Consider the following 16,342-nt stretch of genomic DNA (forward strand, 5'->3'; position numbering starts at 1 on the left):
AACAAAACAAACTCCCTTGAGAGTAGATACTGTGGTTAGCCCTCATTTTAAAGATGGGGACTTTGAGGCTCCAGAAGGTAAAGTCACTAGCTCAGGAGGGCAAAGCATGCTGTGATGGATAAACCATCTAAGCCAGCCTCAAACTTGAGCTCTTAGACACCCCTCACCACCACCACCACCACCACCACCACCACCACCAGAATATCACTCCTTAGTGGGCCATTTTGGTAAAAATTGAAAAACTGGTGCTGGATATTAGACCTAAAGCTTTGTACAAGTGGCAAGTGTTCTGCCACAGTAATACATCTCTCAGCTTTCCTATTTTTATTCTAATGTCTTTTTTTTTTGAGGGAGGGTCTTATTCTATAATCTAGGCTGATGTCAAACTCATGGCAATTCTTCTGCCTCAGCCTCCCAAATGTGGAATTACAGATGTGAGTCACTGTGCCTAGTAACCTAGTACTCATTTCTTATTTTTGTTTTGAGACAAGCTCTTATTAAGTTGCCCAGGTTGTTCTTGAAGTTGCTGAGTTGTCCAGGCAGGTCTAGAACTTTTGATTCTCCTGTCTCAGTCAGTAGAGTAGTCAGATTTACAGTTGGATACCGTTATGACTGGCAGTAAACTCTGATTTTTAATGTTTGTGCCAGATTTCTGTGCCCCCATGTGTCTCGTCTTACTCGAACTCATTGCTATTAATTCTGCACCAAACCCAAAGAGACATGAAGTGAAGGTTAGCTCTTCAGGCTCTTGACACACAGATGACATCCGATCATTGATGAGCAAGTGTAACGCATGGGGGGGGTCTCCATCTTGAAGGAATTCAAGGGGTCAAGGAGGATGCGGTCCTATTTGTGTGCAAAAGTGAGGTACTCATACATAGAAACACACATGAGGTGAAACTGCTAAGACGAGCCATGTTCACACCCTGTGCTATAAGGCCATTTCTTTGGAAAGGAAACATCTTCCATGCCAACTTGAGGTAGCAATACCTGGCACAGAGTGCTTGGACTCCATAGAGTAAGACTGTAATGTCTGTGACTGTGGAGTCCTTGCCTATTGCTGTGTGTACAAGGGCTGCTTCAATCCCCAGAGACCAAATCCCCAAATTCAAAGTCCAAATTCAGTTTATTGGTGTTATAACTATTGCCACACACCTTCCAACAGATCCAGTCTGTTTTTCTTGGGGTTTGTGGCTCAGAAAGGCCAGGTTTTATCAGAGATTTAGGCTTCGCTGGTGGTTCTGGGATTTGGCATGCTGCACTTGTTGGATAGGCACATTTGACCATTCCTAGCTAGGAAAGGGAGAGAGAACACAGCTCATGGAGTGTTGCTAAATATCTGTTTCCTCCCAGGATTTGTCCTGATTCTTGGGTAGATGTATCAGCTGAACAGAAATCTCAGAGGTGTGGTAATTGTCTCTTGAGGGAGAAGGGTACCAGGACACAAGACTAGACATCAAGAAAACCAGGGTACAGAAGGGGACAGAGTAGAGAAAAGGGAGAGTCAAGGTACAGTGTGTGTGTGTGTCTATGTGTGTGTGTCTGTATGTGTCTGTGTGTCTCTGTGTATGTCTGTCTGTCTGTGTGTGTCTCTGTCTATGTGTCTCTGTATATGTGTGTGTGTCAGTGTGTCTATGTGTATCAGTGTGTGTGTGTTACAATTTCTAGATTTACTTAGATCCCACCTGCCTGAGGTCTAGATCCTCCAGCTTATGTTCTCTGTTGAGGAGGAGTGCACACATGGATCCTGAGAATTCATGTCTAAAATGGACCATGGGTGGAATCTCTGAATCCATCTGTGGGGGTCAGCCCTCTGGTGACCTTGGCCTCTTCCAAAACCTGTTCGGCCAAGCTGGACTAAAGGTTGAGGGGATGTCAGGAGGCCAGATGGCAAAGCTAAATCTGGGGCAGGTGCTCTACTGATGGGTTCAGAGGCGCTGGCTGGACTTCTGTCTTTGCCCTTAGCAGATCTCTTTGCTTCTGATGCGGGGGAAGAAGCAGTTGGCTATGGGGAATTAGTAATGAGATATGGAGCCATTCACCTCCAGGTCACTAGTTCAAAACCAGGTCACCAGTGAGTCAAAGTTTCCAACCAATGGAGGCAGGGCAGGTGTTACCTTTGAGTGGCTTAGAGGCAGATACTTGCCCTCCCAGAAGCCAGCTCAGGCAGGCCAGATTGGGCCACAAGGTAGGAAACTACATCCTGCTGACATTCTGTGAAAAGCCAGGGAGGTGTCAGGTTGGGGGTATAGGTTCATCCTTCTGGCTCTGTTCTCTCCAAGACCCCTGCGCCATTGCCCTCAGGCCAGGTCACACACTCATGTTGAAAGACCTCAGGTATGGAACAGTTGCTCAGGTCAGACCCTAGTTACTTAGACTTTCCCTGCCTGTGGGAGGTGAAAGCTCCTCTCTCTCTCTCTTTCAGCATAGAGAAGGCATCTGCCGTCTCATCCCTGACCACCTCCATTTGTGTCTCATCATTACATAATTTTTAAATTTGTTATCTTGACATGTCTATTGCCTGGACCCTACCATTATCCTCACCTAGAGGCTTTGAGAGCAGACACCCTACCTATGCGTCATCTCTGTTAAGAATGTCTATTAATGAATGGATACATAAATAAATAAATTAATTAAGAGAAGCAATGACGTAGTCATGAACTCTGTAGTAGTGCTATATCTGTATTTCTATCATGTATACCAATTTTCTTGAGAAATGATGCATTAAAAAGTCACATTGGTTTAAAGCTGTATATCAACCTATGGCGGTAGGAGTAGGGGGGAGAAGAAATGAATAAATGGTATCTCGAAGCTCAGAGGTATATGCTGAATGAATGAATGAATGAATGAACAAATCACAGAATAAAAGGTCTGAGAGATACCAGCTCCCAGCACATCAGCGATATCATTATACACTTGGAGAATCACAGGAATTTTCTTAAACACAAAGCATAGGGCTTGGCTCAGATAGATGGTTAGGAAGTTTATCTTGATCAAATGAATAAGAAATATATGTATGTCCATATGTGTACATGTATGTATAGATGGATGAATGGAAGGATGGCTGGATGGCTGATAGATGAGTCAGTTGGATAAATGAATGAGTGAATGGATGAAAAGATGGATGGATGGATAGATAGGTAAAGTGTACAAACAAGATAAAACATAAAGTACTTAAAATAATAAAATTTTCATCTTCATCCCAAATGATACCCTTTGATTTATTTTTTTTTCTGACTATATTTTGTTTTTGAGACACTGTCTCACCAGGCTGACCAGTCTGGCCTTGAACTCACAGAGATCTTTCTGTCTCTGCCTTCTGAGTGCAGGTATTAAAGACATGTACTATGATGCCAGCTTTCCTTGACATATAGCTGAGATTTTATTATGTGTTTAGTCTCCACATACTTACATTCATTCATTCGCTATCACTTACTGGATATGATTAGAGATCAAGTAAAAATGAGTCCAATATAATCCAGATTCTACTCCAACTGTTGGGTTGTGCTCACTCAGAAGTCAACTGGGAAGTTGCTCCATGTTAGTTACCATGTTATGGGGTGACCACCAGTGAGATAGTTATTCTGTGTGTTGGTGTTTCTAACTGTCCATCTATTTGTCCATCTATCTGTCGATCCATCCATCCATCCATCCATCCATCCATCCACCCATCCATCCATCCATCACCTGCTCATCAGCCACACATCCAGCAAACCATTGCTGTCTGTTTTAAATCATAAGCTCCTTGGTGAGATACAGAAACGGAATGTTGTTATAAACCAAGACTATGGTCAAATGAAAACTGCCACCCATCAGTCTCTTTGATCTGTGACTAAACTGGAACCACTGTCCGAAGCTTTGTGAAATCCATGAGCAGTTTGACTGCTCGTAATATGCAATGCAAAGGTGTGCTCTCAAGCTGCATTTCTCTGGGTCAGAATTGAGTGGCCTCACAATTCCAGGCAATCACCATAGCATTTATGAACTGTAATGTGCCAGAGAGACACTGCAGGAGGCAATGAATGGAACCTTGCTTCTGTCTGTGCAAAGATTAAGTCTAGGGAAAGTCTAAAAGCAAAGACTATATTCTGTGGCAAATGCTTTCCATAAGTTCTGTTCAAACTCACGAGCATGGGCTTGCTTCATTGTATTTAAGGATGCTGAAAATGGTTTCACAGAAAAGCCAACATTTGACATTTGCTTTGGTTGGAGAATGGAAGTTTGTGCAAATAAGGACCCGATTGGCAAAGGGCTCTGTGTAGCCTGAGTCTGTGAGACTGCAGAAGTTGGTAAGTATAAGTTATCTGTGTGGTGAGAATGTGGGGTGTGCAGGGTGGACAGATGGAAGTGGGACAGGTGGACAGGCATCACTCGGGCTTGTTGCTTTTATTTGTTCTTGGTATGCTAAGGATCAAACCCAAAGCCTCCTGCATTCCAGGCAAACTCTTTGTCACTGAGCCTCATCCCAGCTCCATCCAGAGAAGGCCTTATTTTTGAATGCTCAGGTAACAAGGCACCCAGGCATGAGTGCTCATATACTTATGTCTGAGTGGAGGCCCCCATTTCCTGCAGTTTGTCAAGTCAGGCAACCTGAAACTGTCCTAGTAAGTGCAGAACAATCTGCAACACACACACACACACACACACACACACACACACACACACATTTCTTTTTCCCCCTAAATCCAAATGTTGCCTCATAAGCACCTAACAAAGACTTCTCAAGGAATTGAAACATGACTGGCCAGAGAATGAAGTGACTTAGAGGCAGCTTAGCAAGGCAACTTAGAGTTTCAGGGGAGAACTAATAGGGTTGAGATTTTAGGTTTTTAGGGTTTTACAATTATGAAATTCCAATAGGGTTTCTGGAGGCATGTTTTGTTTGCAGCACCGGGATGGAGACCATGGCCTCACACACAGTAGACAAATTGTATTCCAATACCAGATTGAGGTGACTAATCCACAAGGGTAGTTAATGTGAGGTCTTGGATCTATGTGAGGCAGATAGCTGTGGTTTAAGCCTTCACATGAAGCCAGGCAAAGGTTTAGAAGGAAACTCTCTTTTTATCCACTAAGGGAGACACCAAAGATGCCTCTGTGTTGAGGCTGGCTATGAGTAAAAAGATCCCTAAACCCTCATTCCTGTCTGCCAGTGGTTTGCAGTGACCTTGCCTGAGTGATCCGGGGTGTCTGATGTTAGTACAATGGGAGATACTGTGGAGGGATAAATTACTGGGGCACTGAGCAGAAGGATGAGCAAGGCAGACCCATGCAGTGGATGAACAAGGAAGACCCTGCAGTGGATGAGGAAGGTAGAGCCATGCAGTGGATGAGGAAGACAGACCCATGCAGTGGATGAGGAAGAGAGACCCATGCAGTGGATGAGGAAGGCAGAGCCATGCAGTGGATGAGCAAGGAAGACCCTGCAGTGGATGAGGAAGGCAGAGCCATGCAGTGGATGAGCAAGGAAGACCCTGCAGTGGATGAGGAAGGCAGAGCCATGCAGTGGATGGGCAAGGCAGACCCTGCAGTGGATGAGGAAGGCAGAGCCATGCAGTGGATGAGCAAGGCAGACCCATGCAGTGGGTGAGAAAGGCAGAGCCATGCAGTGGATGGGCAAGGCAGAGCCATGCAGTGGGCGAGGAAGACAGAGCCATGCATTAGGTGAGGAAGATGGACCCATGCAGTGGATGAGGAAGACAGATCCATGCAATGGGTGAGGAAGGCAGACCCTGAAGTGGATGAGCAAGTCAGAGCTATGCAGTGGGTGAGCAAGGCAGACCCATGAAGTGGTCTGGTGGAATACAGCTCAATATAGTTCTTTAGGATGACCAAACAAGAGATGTCTCAATTCTCAAGTTACAATCTTACTGTAACCACTTGCCAACAACCACAAATTCCTTGGTAGATGAAGACCATCAAACATCTTTAAACAGCATAGTGAATGGAGAGGTATTACAAATTAATATTTTTAAAAAAGAAATAATTAAAGATATATAAGTAAATAAAGATGTATATAAAGAAATAATTATTTCTGTATCCCTGTATATCTATCCCTTTCACATATATTTCTATTATATATAATAGGTATATATATATTAAATATATAATATGAAAATATCATAAGAAGAAAAGGGAGTAAGACAGGGGGAAAGGCCAGGCAGATTTGAACAAAAAACACAGGTTTTAAAAAGTACCATGTGAGGCAGAGGCAGGTGGATTTCTGAGTTCGAGGCCAGCCTGGTCTACAGAGTGAGTTCCAGGACAGCCAGGGCTACACAGAGAAACCCTGTCTCGAAAACAAAACAAAAAACAAAAAACAAAACAAACAAACAAAAAGTACCATGTGAGAGCTGACAGAACTGAATTCAGAGTTACAGACCAGTAGACTTGAAGAAAGTACCCAACGTACAATTCAGAGACAGGAAACAGTATAAAAAAACAAGATAGAAGGGTACAGAGGCCAGAACAGAGGTAAACATACAACCAAAAGGAATCGCAGACAAAGAACATTGAGAGAATGGGGCCAGGGCAGGGGAGGGAGGGTAACCAGAGAGAAAATGTCTGGGAATTTTCCAGAACTTATGATAGCAATGAGCCTTCAGAGGTAGGCAGTGAGTCTCAGGCTTATAAATAAAAGTGAAATTAGTATTAAGTACCATCATAGACAATCTTGTAAAGGGCAAAACAAAATCAACAATCCCTTCAAGAGATCTCAAAAGTAACCAGGGGAGAGGGAAAAGCGATGAGAGGAAAGTGTGGATTTCGTCAGTAAGAGTAGCAATGAGGCTGCTGATGACAGGCCTTTAAATGCAGTCTCAGTGTAGTGGAAGTGCACAAGGAGCGTGGGCCAAGTGCTGAGACAAGGTGGCACTCACTTGTACCTGATACAACCAACATTTAACAATAATGTTATTAATAAAGAACTAATGCCTGGGAGTTGTCTTCATGCGCCATGGTACATGCTTGCTTCCACACATACTGCAACACACACACATACACACACACACACACACACACACACACACACACACACACGAGCGCGCGCACGCACGCACGCACATGCACGGGCACACATGCGCACCACCACACAACATTACATTCAAACAAGAAAACATTACATTTGAAGTTCAATGCATTTCAAATTAATTTATTGGGCCAAAGAAAACCTGTAGAAATCAGTAAATATTTAGAGAGAACAAAAATTTAAATCTCGACTCAATAAAGACCGAAGGCCACAACACATAAAGAGCAACTATTCTCAGGGGTTCCCAGGGGGTGTTTAGCAAGGTGTGGAAGCCTTTCCGAATGTCCCAACTGTGGGTGGCCAGTATGTAGTACATAGAATACTGGAGCAATTCCTACAACACATTGGACAGTTCTCCCTGGTGACAGTGGCCTGGCCCCAGGGGTGCTGAGATTAAAATGTCCTGACTTAGACAAAATGTTTGAATTATAAATATTTGGGTGGATGCCAACATCCAATGGTTCCACTTACGATCTTTCAGCACTAGTGGCCTGGAAGCAATACACATAAGGTAGAAACTACATTTTGAGTTTTGATTTTCTCAAGCCAGAATGCATGCAGTATGAAACTCTCTCAAGATGTGGATGGACTGTAGGCCTGAGCTAAGACTCCCACTCTGGCCTGTGGTCACAAGGGTAAACAGTATTAATTTTAACCTAATGAGTATTACATTGAAGGTATTTCCCCCAGATATAGCTATTCAGTAAATTCCATGAGATAATCAACCCCTTCTTATAAAATGGGATCTGGGTTAGATGGTTTTGCTCAACTGTACCTCACAGGAATGCTCTAATGTGTAAATGGCTAGGCATGGAAAAGATATTTTTGATTTGTGTTGATTTCAACTTTTTATGGACTGGAGGGATACCACCCATCATAAGATGAGGAACTACATCATTAGAAGAGAAGAAGAAAGCATTGGGGAAGAGTGAGGTAGAACAGAAGAGAGAGCGGCAGGTAGCACAGAGAGTTAACAGGGTTATCAGTCAGTCAGATGGACAACCAGGAAGACTTGGGATGCAGGAAAGATGAAAGGAACAGAAGGAAAGAAAGATGCCGGGCAAAGCTACCGAGGTTTGGGAATAAGGGAGGGAAAAGATGGTGAGACAGGAGAAGACTCTAGGGCCGCCCTAGAGAAAATGCAATGTTGACAGAGGAGTTGATCAGTTACAGAAGACCTCAGGGCTGCCCTTGAGTGATCTTCATGGGCAGAAGCCCCATGGGACACGTCACCAGCAATGTGGTGTTGACTCCTACAGTTCAAAGAAACTGCCTGAGCTGCCGTGGTTCCCAAAGGAGGAGATGAGCTTAAGGCCGTGTTCAGGAAGATGGGAAGGCTAGAATGCACACACACACACACACACACACACACACACACACACACGAGAGAGGTGGGTAAGGGGGAGGAGGAGAGAGAGAAAAAGAGGGAGAAGGAGGGAGAAGGTGAAGAGAAAGAGAGAGATTGTGTATGTGTGTGTGTGAGAGAGAGAGACAGAGAGAGACAGAGAGAGAGAGAGAGAGAGAGAGAGAGAATTCTTTATCACTTATCAGATAGTGTGGGTGTGAGTGAGCAGGCCCCAGATGCTTAACCTGTTCACATGAATATGACGCAAGACACTGTAGAGCAGTTTCCAGTTACTCGAGGTGGAAAGAAAAAGATAAAACCTCACAGGCTACAGCTCAGCATCTCAGGGACCACATTTAAAGCAGGCTTTTGATAGATGCTGCTGTGTTTGAACTCAGTCTAGATCCCATCTGTTCTATTTACAGTCTGGCACCTAGAAAGCAGGGCTCTAGCTCTTCTCTCACTAATGGTGATTCCAAGCAGGGGTCAGTCTGTGAGGGGCTCACAGCAGTTAATGCCCCAAGCAGAACTTATGGGGAGCTCTCTGCCATGCCCTTTCTCTAGGAGGTGGCATAGAGCCACATTTAGCAAAAATCTCCTCATTAAAGACACTCAGTTTCTCCTCCTCTGAATAACAGTCTCTACAGGTGACAACTGGGCCAGAAGAACCTGGAACAGGAGACTGGCTCATTGTTTAAATGATGCTTCCTGGGAAAGGGGATTCAGGCCTGTAATCCACACTTCCCTTGGGAGGCTGAACCAGGAAGATTGCAAGTTCAGGGCCAGCCTCAGATACATAGTGAGATTTTGTCCCAGACAAAGATGAAATAAAATAATGCTTATTAGCAAGTTCTGTGGCTGTGTATGTAGCTCACTTGCCTAGCATTCCAGAGGCTGCAGATTTATCACCAGCATAGAAAATATGCATATATAGATGCAATGCTCATTGACTCACACACACACATACACACAGATACACATACATACACACATGCATGTATGCATACGCACAGACTCGCATACGCACAGACTCACATTCATACACAGAGACAGATATGTATGCATACACCCAAATGTACACACAAACACACTTTGTTGCTTTGTTGTCGCTGCTGCTGCTGTTGCTGTTGCTGTTGCTGTTGCTGCATCTCCCAGCTGTTTCTGGGATTCTGGTATTTGTGGACATGTCTGAGTCCCTGAAAGTGGACCCCCTTGATTTCCCCAGTCTGTGCCTTTTTGGGACCTTAGCGTTGCGAGGACTGAGAGGCAGAAAAGATCCTGGCAGCTTTGGCCTCACTTGGTGTGGGGCTGGAGGGGAGGAGGGAGGCAAGGAGAGCCTACCCAGCATTCTGCCTGGCTGCACGGCAGTGTCTGTACTCTACCTGCTAGGGTCAGGAAGGGACCGTTAGTGGTGCCGGCACCAACTGGGTGGCATTTTCTGTGGGCTCAAGTGATTTCTGTTTTAACGTGTTAGCCTATCTGCCTGCAGAGACAGATTAGTTTAGCTGTCTCCAGGGGGAAGAACGACTTTACAATACAATTCTGCTCCTCTGTAAAAGAGCATGGATGCTAAGGGCTCGCACACCAAGGTGTCTTATGCTTATAGTTTTCCCTGAAGCTTCAATCTCATTTATTCTCAAAGGAAGTGGATCCACTGTGGCCTCCATTTTTGCTCCTAGGACACAGGTACCCATTTCTTTTGATAATAAGAGTTGAAACGGCATGTATGTGTGTGTGTGTGTGCACATATGTATGAAAACCTGTGCATGTGTGCATGTATGCTTTGTTTTGGTTACCAGAAAGCTCAGAACAAAACTGAAGCTTGAACAGCACTTAACCACACCCAAGGTTTTCATTTTATTCATGTGCTGGGTTTTCCCCCGAATCTGGTTTTCTTTTTCTTTAAAATTTTTATTTTAATGGTATGTGTATGAGTGTTGGTCTGCATGTATGTAAGTATGTATGTATGTATGTATGTATGTATGCATGTGTAATACATGTGGTGCCTGGTGCCTGTGCAGGTCAAAAGAGGGCATTAGGTGCCTGGGACTGAAGTTGCGGTTCTTCACATCTCAGTGGAAACTAAGCTGCACAAGGGTCAGGATCTGTGTGTTTCTCTCGGGACTGCACTTTCAGAGTCTAGAAAACAGCCTGACACTAACAGGCCCTCAGCAGAGAGCCTGTCAGTGTAGCACCCAGAACTTAATGAGGTCTGTGCTAGGAGGGTGCAGTCTGTGCTGCTCTATGGGTGGGACTGTGGAGCATCTCAGGGCACCAAGCCTAGAAGGACCCCTCACCTGTGTGGCAGGCCTCTACCCACATAGCCCCGGAACAGCACAGTGTTCATGTGCCCTAAAGCTCTGCCATCACTGTCTTGACATGCCTAAGATATTTAGAAGTAGCCCTGTCTTTCTGTTCTACACTGAGCCCCACATTCTGTGGCATCTCCTTGGGGGAATACGATGGTGTTGTTCCCTTCGTGAAGGTTTTGTCACTGAACAAAGAATCACTGAAAAAGATGAGCATTTATTTATTTATTATTTATTTATTTATTTATTTATTTATTTTCCGAGACAGGGTTTCTCTGTGTATCCCTGGCTGACCTGGAACTCACTCTGTAGACCAGGCTGGCCTCAAATTCAGAAATTCTCCTGCCTCTGCCTCCCAAGTGCTGGGATTAAAGGCGTGCCCCACCACGCCCGGCACAAGATAAGCATTTATTTTAACCCCGATGACTTATGTATACACACACACATATCCACATGAAATTTTATTATTATTATTTTGGTTTTGTGATACAGGTTTCCACAGATCCCAGGCTGGTCGCACGTTCACTACGTAGCCAAGGATGGCTTTAAATTCCCAATCCTTCTGCTTCCACCTCCCAAGTACTGGAATCACAGGTGTGTGCCACCAGGCCTGGCGCACATGTGTGTCTTGATGCAGGGCACAGACTCTTTTGTGATGTCTGTATACACTGCCCTTAGGGACCGATTTCCCGTTTTTCTTTTCTAAAGCGGAGGGAGAATTTAAAGGCACACTGGAGAAGGATCTGGCTGCAGACTCTTGTAGCTTTGTAGACATCCTCTTTCCGGTCTTTCTGGTTGTTCCACTGGCTGCTGAAGGGGACTCTCCACCGTTAGCAAGTCTTTCTCTTTCTGGATTACTCAATTCAGTTTCCAGATAAATGCTTATCTTTCTTGCTCACATTGACTTGTTTCTGTGACACCGGATCCACCTTACATGGCTAGCATGGGCAGACTTGGGAGGAAAGAGAAATGACGAAGCATAAGGATACAAGAGAGGAATAGAGTTATATCGTCATTTTACAGTATGGACAGGTGGCCGCAGCATGCAGAGTGCCGTGAGCACTAATCTGTCTCATGGAGAAGTGGGAATGTTGGTAGCTTGGGTCATTGGTCCCCTGACCTACTTAGCTAGTTATTAAGTTGACACAGATTAGAGTCGCCTATGAGGAGACCATCGTGGAGGAATTGCTTAGATCAGATTGGCCTATGTGCAGTTCACCAGCGGGGATATTAACCAATGCCGGAACACCAATCCACTGTGGGTGGCACCATTCCTATGCAGGTGGTTCTGGGCTAGGTAGGTATGAGCCTGGCAGTAAGTCAGGAAACATGCCAGTAAGCAGTGTTCCTCCACAGTTCCTGCCTCCAGGTTCTTGCCTTGAGTCCTTGCTCTAGTTTCCCTCAGTGACTGAATGCTAAGCTAAATAAATCTTTCCCTCCCATGTTGCTTTTGGTCAGAGTGCTTTATCATAGCAACAGATGCTAGGCTTGTGTGTTACAGGGCTTTTGTAACCCATTTTAGGGTGTGTCCTAAAAGAGGCCATGGGACACACTTTCCTCCCACTTTGTTTGTATCCTGACTGTGAAATAAACAGCTTTATGTGTGCTTCCACCCTAATGTGTCTGCATAAGCCCAAAGGCAGCAAGGCCAACGTAGCCATGAATTGAAATCTCCAAAGTGGATCCCACAAAAACCTGTTACCTTCTTAATTTGACTGTCTCAGATATTTTGTTACGGTATCAGAAAGCCAATGCTGTTGCCAAATCTGGAGTGTCAGTTAAGTGGAGGCTGAGTCAGAGAATGTCTGTGGTAATCAGTGCTCTGAGAGCAAATACCTGACCAACTCAGGTAGGTGGGCGGCGTCACAGGAGGGAGTGGTAACTTCTGAAACTCAGGTGGGCAGAAGTCAAAGCTTAGATGCCTGGAAAGGAGTGGTGTAGGTCCAGGAACAACATTTACAAAGGGTCTGCATGCCCATGTATGTGTGTGCTATGTGTGTGTGCATACACACCACACACCACACACCACACACACACACACAGGTCTTTATTTAGTTACTGTGAAACCAGGTTCAGTCCAGGTATTTGATTTGCTGAAAATCATGACAAATACTACAGCTAGTCCCTCTCACTCCTGGGATAGTTCAGTATGGGTAAGAAGGTGACCTGGCAGGGCACCCATCTTTCCAAGCCTCCGTTTCCTTAGCTTTACCACACTGGTCAAACAACCAGACCTATGGTAGTGGCACTTACTAAATGTCAGTCCTTGTGTCTTCCTTACCTAGCGACATCTGCTCTCCCTTTCATCCTTTCTCCAAAAAGAGAGGATTGCACGAGGGCCAGTGTGTATGTGGACACGTATTTTGTAAAAGGCAGAGAACAGATAAACGAGGTTAATTTGGCCAGAGAGAGACAGGCTAAGGGAAACAGAACCCACTGGCTGCTGAGAGTAGAGGCGCACTGGATACTGCTTTGCCTAGAAGTCTTCCAGGGAGGGCAGTATTGTCTTGCTGTGTGCTTCAGGTCATTTCAAGTCCGAAGACCCCTCTCATTAGCATTTCAGAGAAGCATCTAGCTGCCCCGCTGAAGTGCAGGCTCCCCTGGCCTCCTCAAAGCACACTGGGCAGATTCCTAGGATGCAAGGTCATTGAGCTGCGTTTCCAAGGGTGACCGAGTGGGAAGGAAGCTGTTCCCTCCCACACCCCATACAGTGCAGAAAATGCAGCTCACCTCTGGCCCCTTGGACTATGGTCCTCCATTGCAGCCTGAAGATGCTAAATTAAGCACATGGCTAGATTGGGGTGAAAGCATTTGGATCATTCTCTCAGTCAGTTCTTCAGGAAGTCTGTTATTTCTCCAGTGCTGTCCTGGCTAAGAACAAAGCAGTTTCTTATCAGCCTGAGCCACAACATATGTGGAGAGTTACCTGGAGTCTGAGGCTGGGGTGATGGCACAGGGTAAATGGCTCCTTTAAATCCTGCCTGATGCCGAGCACCCAGTTTACAACCGCGTAGGCAACATTTGGCTTCTCTTATCCGGTGAGCTTTTGTCTCTGGTTTTGACCTGAAACTTGAAGATGATTCTGCACATGACTGAAAAAAAAAACCTACTGTCCAGATAACTGGACCTCAGCAACAGCCAGAGGCTCTGTCCCTGCCAGATGGGGAAACTTCAGAGGAGATGGGGATAGGGGGTTGGGGCAAGAAAGCTGACTGGATATGGTTAGAATATATAAGCATGGTGGAGTCGCAGGGCTAATGAGATTCAGCTTGTGGAAAAGGTTAAATCAACAACCCCAGATAAGATTTGAGCAAAGAGAGGACACCCCAAACCTTGCATCCCTCAGAGACGTGTCTGTCCAGCATCATTAACCTAGCTGTCCTCTGGGGTCATCCTCTTCAAAGGCATCTTTTACTTCTGTCTCCCTCCTGCCTGTCCATTCTACCTCACTTCGGTTAAATTCATCTAATTTTCTTTTTACAATCAATCAATCAATCAAGTTAGTATCAAGCAACTTAGAATCAAGCAATTTTTTTTTTAATTTAGCAACTTGGTATCTCTTTCCCGGGTAGTTTTTAGGCAGGATCCCACACTGGATTTACAATCTAAATATCCACATAAAAACATCATCTTGTGCATCTACAAGGAGGAAATTCTCAGCCCTCTCTTCTGGCCTGTAGTTTTCTACTGTGTAATATTAATTTTTCAAATAAGCCAATCAGGACTGGCAAGAATGGTCAGCAGATAGAGGCACTGGTCTCAGTAAGCCGAATGACCTGAATTTTATCCCCAGGATCTACATGGAGAAGAAAAGAACTAGTTTCCATAAGTTGTCCTCTGATGTCCACATAGGGCACCATAGCATGTGAGTACCTGCGCATCGGCACGTGTGCACACACACATACACACACACACACACACACACACACACACATGAATAAATAAATACATGTAATAAAAGTTAAGAAAATAATTAAACAATTAGTTACCAGACCTGGTTCCTGATTATAAAGAGGTTCCTGTGGTGTCATTGTTATTATATATATATATATATATATATATATATATATATATATATATATATCTTGCCTGCATTTATTCTGTTAGATTAAGTGTAAAATCATTTTTGAAGGATAGTCTTAAAATTCTGTTTCAGCTTTCACTGAGGTTTGATACATTTTGGGTCATGGGTCATGACCTGAAACGTTGTATCACATCATTGGATTTGATTGGCTAATGCCAGTTAGGATTCTGTATCTGATTCAATGGAAGACTGTATATGCCTTTTATTAAGTATTGTCCTTACTAAATTTTTAAGATGACATTTTATGTCTTTTCATCCCTTTGTGGTAGCAAATTCATGCTCCTAAACGATTGCCTGTACCTTTGAGTTAGGTAGAGTTCACTCAGATACACGTAGGCCTAACAATGTTGGTTAAGAAACTAAACATGTTAGTTTGGGTATGCCAGACAGAAGGGTAATACATGCATTATATAAATGCTTAGGCACATGGGCAATCTTGCATGCTTCCCACCATTCATGCTCAGAGTCCATGCACCCCTGCTCCCTGAGATGTCCCCTCCCACTTCCTCTTAGTACCTCCAACTTTCCTTCAAGTCATGGCTTAGCTGCGAAGTGGCCCATTAAATGACTCATTGTTCTGAGCTTGACCCCCAGCTTGTGGGTGCGATTGCCTGAAGGCAGAGGATTGCTGATGGTGAGCTGTGTCTCTTTGTTTCCTGCCACCCATGAGGTGAGCCTCATGCCACATGCTTCTGCCTAAGCAAAAGCTCAGAATCAATGGAGTGGAGGACTTTAACTGTCCACCTCTCTGTCCTGAGACCTTAACCTCAAGCCAGCTGCTGCCAGCCTCTCCCTGAAGAAGCAGTGCACCTAGGGCTGAGGCCTGAGGACTCGGTCTGCCTGCTTTATGCCCTTTATCCCAGCCTTGGTCTCTCCCGGCCCTCCTCTCAGGCATCCAACTGCATTGAACTATTTCACTTCTGGAGAAAACAGACTGTGAGTTGAAATAAAGACTTCTACAGAACTACAAAAGCCCCTCTGTCTATCCAGAAACCCTGTATGACATTGGTTATTTATTAGTCATTTAAAAATGTTTGCTCACTCTTCATAAAAAAAAATCCTGACCACACCATTGATGTTCTGTCCAAGGTCATGGAAGAATTGTTTTGTATCGCCGATCACAAATCAATTATGTGTGACCGGGAACAACAAGACTTTCATTGTAAAATATGGAAAACCCAACCACAGCTTTTGAAGTAGAAAACAAACAAGCAGGCCAAAATGACAGTCAGGATGAATTGTTGAGTGTGTTGGATCATGCCTATAACCCCAGCATTCAGGAGGCTGAGGCAGGGGGATTGGATTGAGACCAGCCTGGCCCACAGAATAAGACACTTTAGGAAAAGAGAAGGAAAAGAAGGAGGAGAAGGAAGAAGAGGAGGAGGAGGAGGAGGAAGGAATAAAGGATAAAGAGGAGGAGGAACCCAGTGTATAAATTCACTCAGAATGGGGGTTTCACTGGCCTGATGATCTAGAAGTGGGGCTTTGAGGCACTGTGGTGGAGCAATGGCTTCAGTGATTGCTGTCAAGGCAAGTAAAGGACCACAACAATATTTGAGACTGTCAGCTTACAGGGA

Source organism: Mus caroli, chromosome 6, assembly GCF_900094665.2.
Source record: "Mus caroli chromosome 6, CAROLI_EIJ_v1.1, whole genome shotgun sequence".
Taxonomy (NCBI): Eukaryota; Metazoa; Chordata; class Mammalia; order Rodentia; family Muridae; genus Mus; species Mus caroli.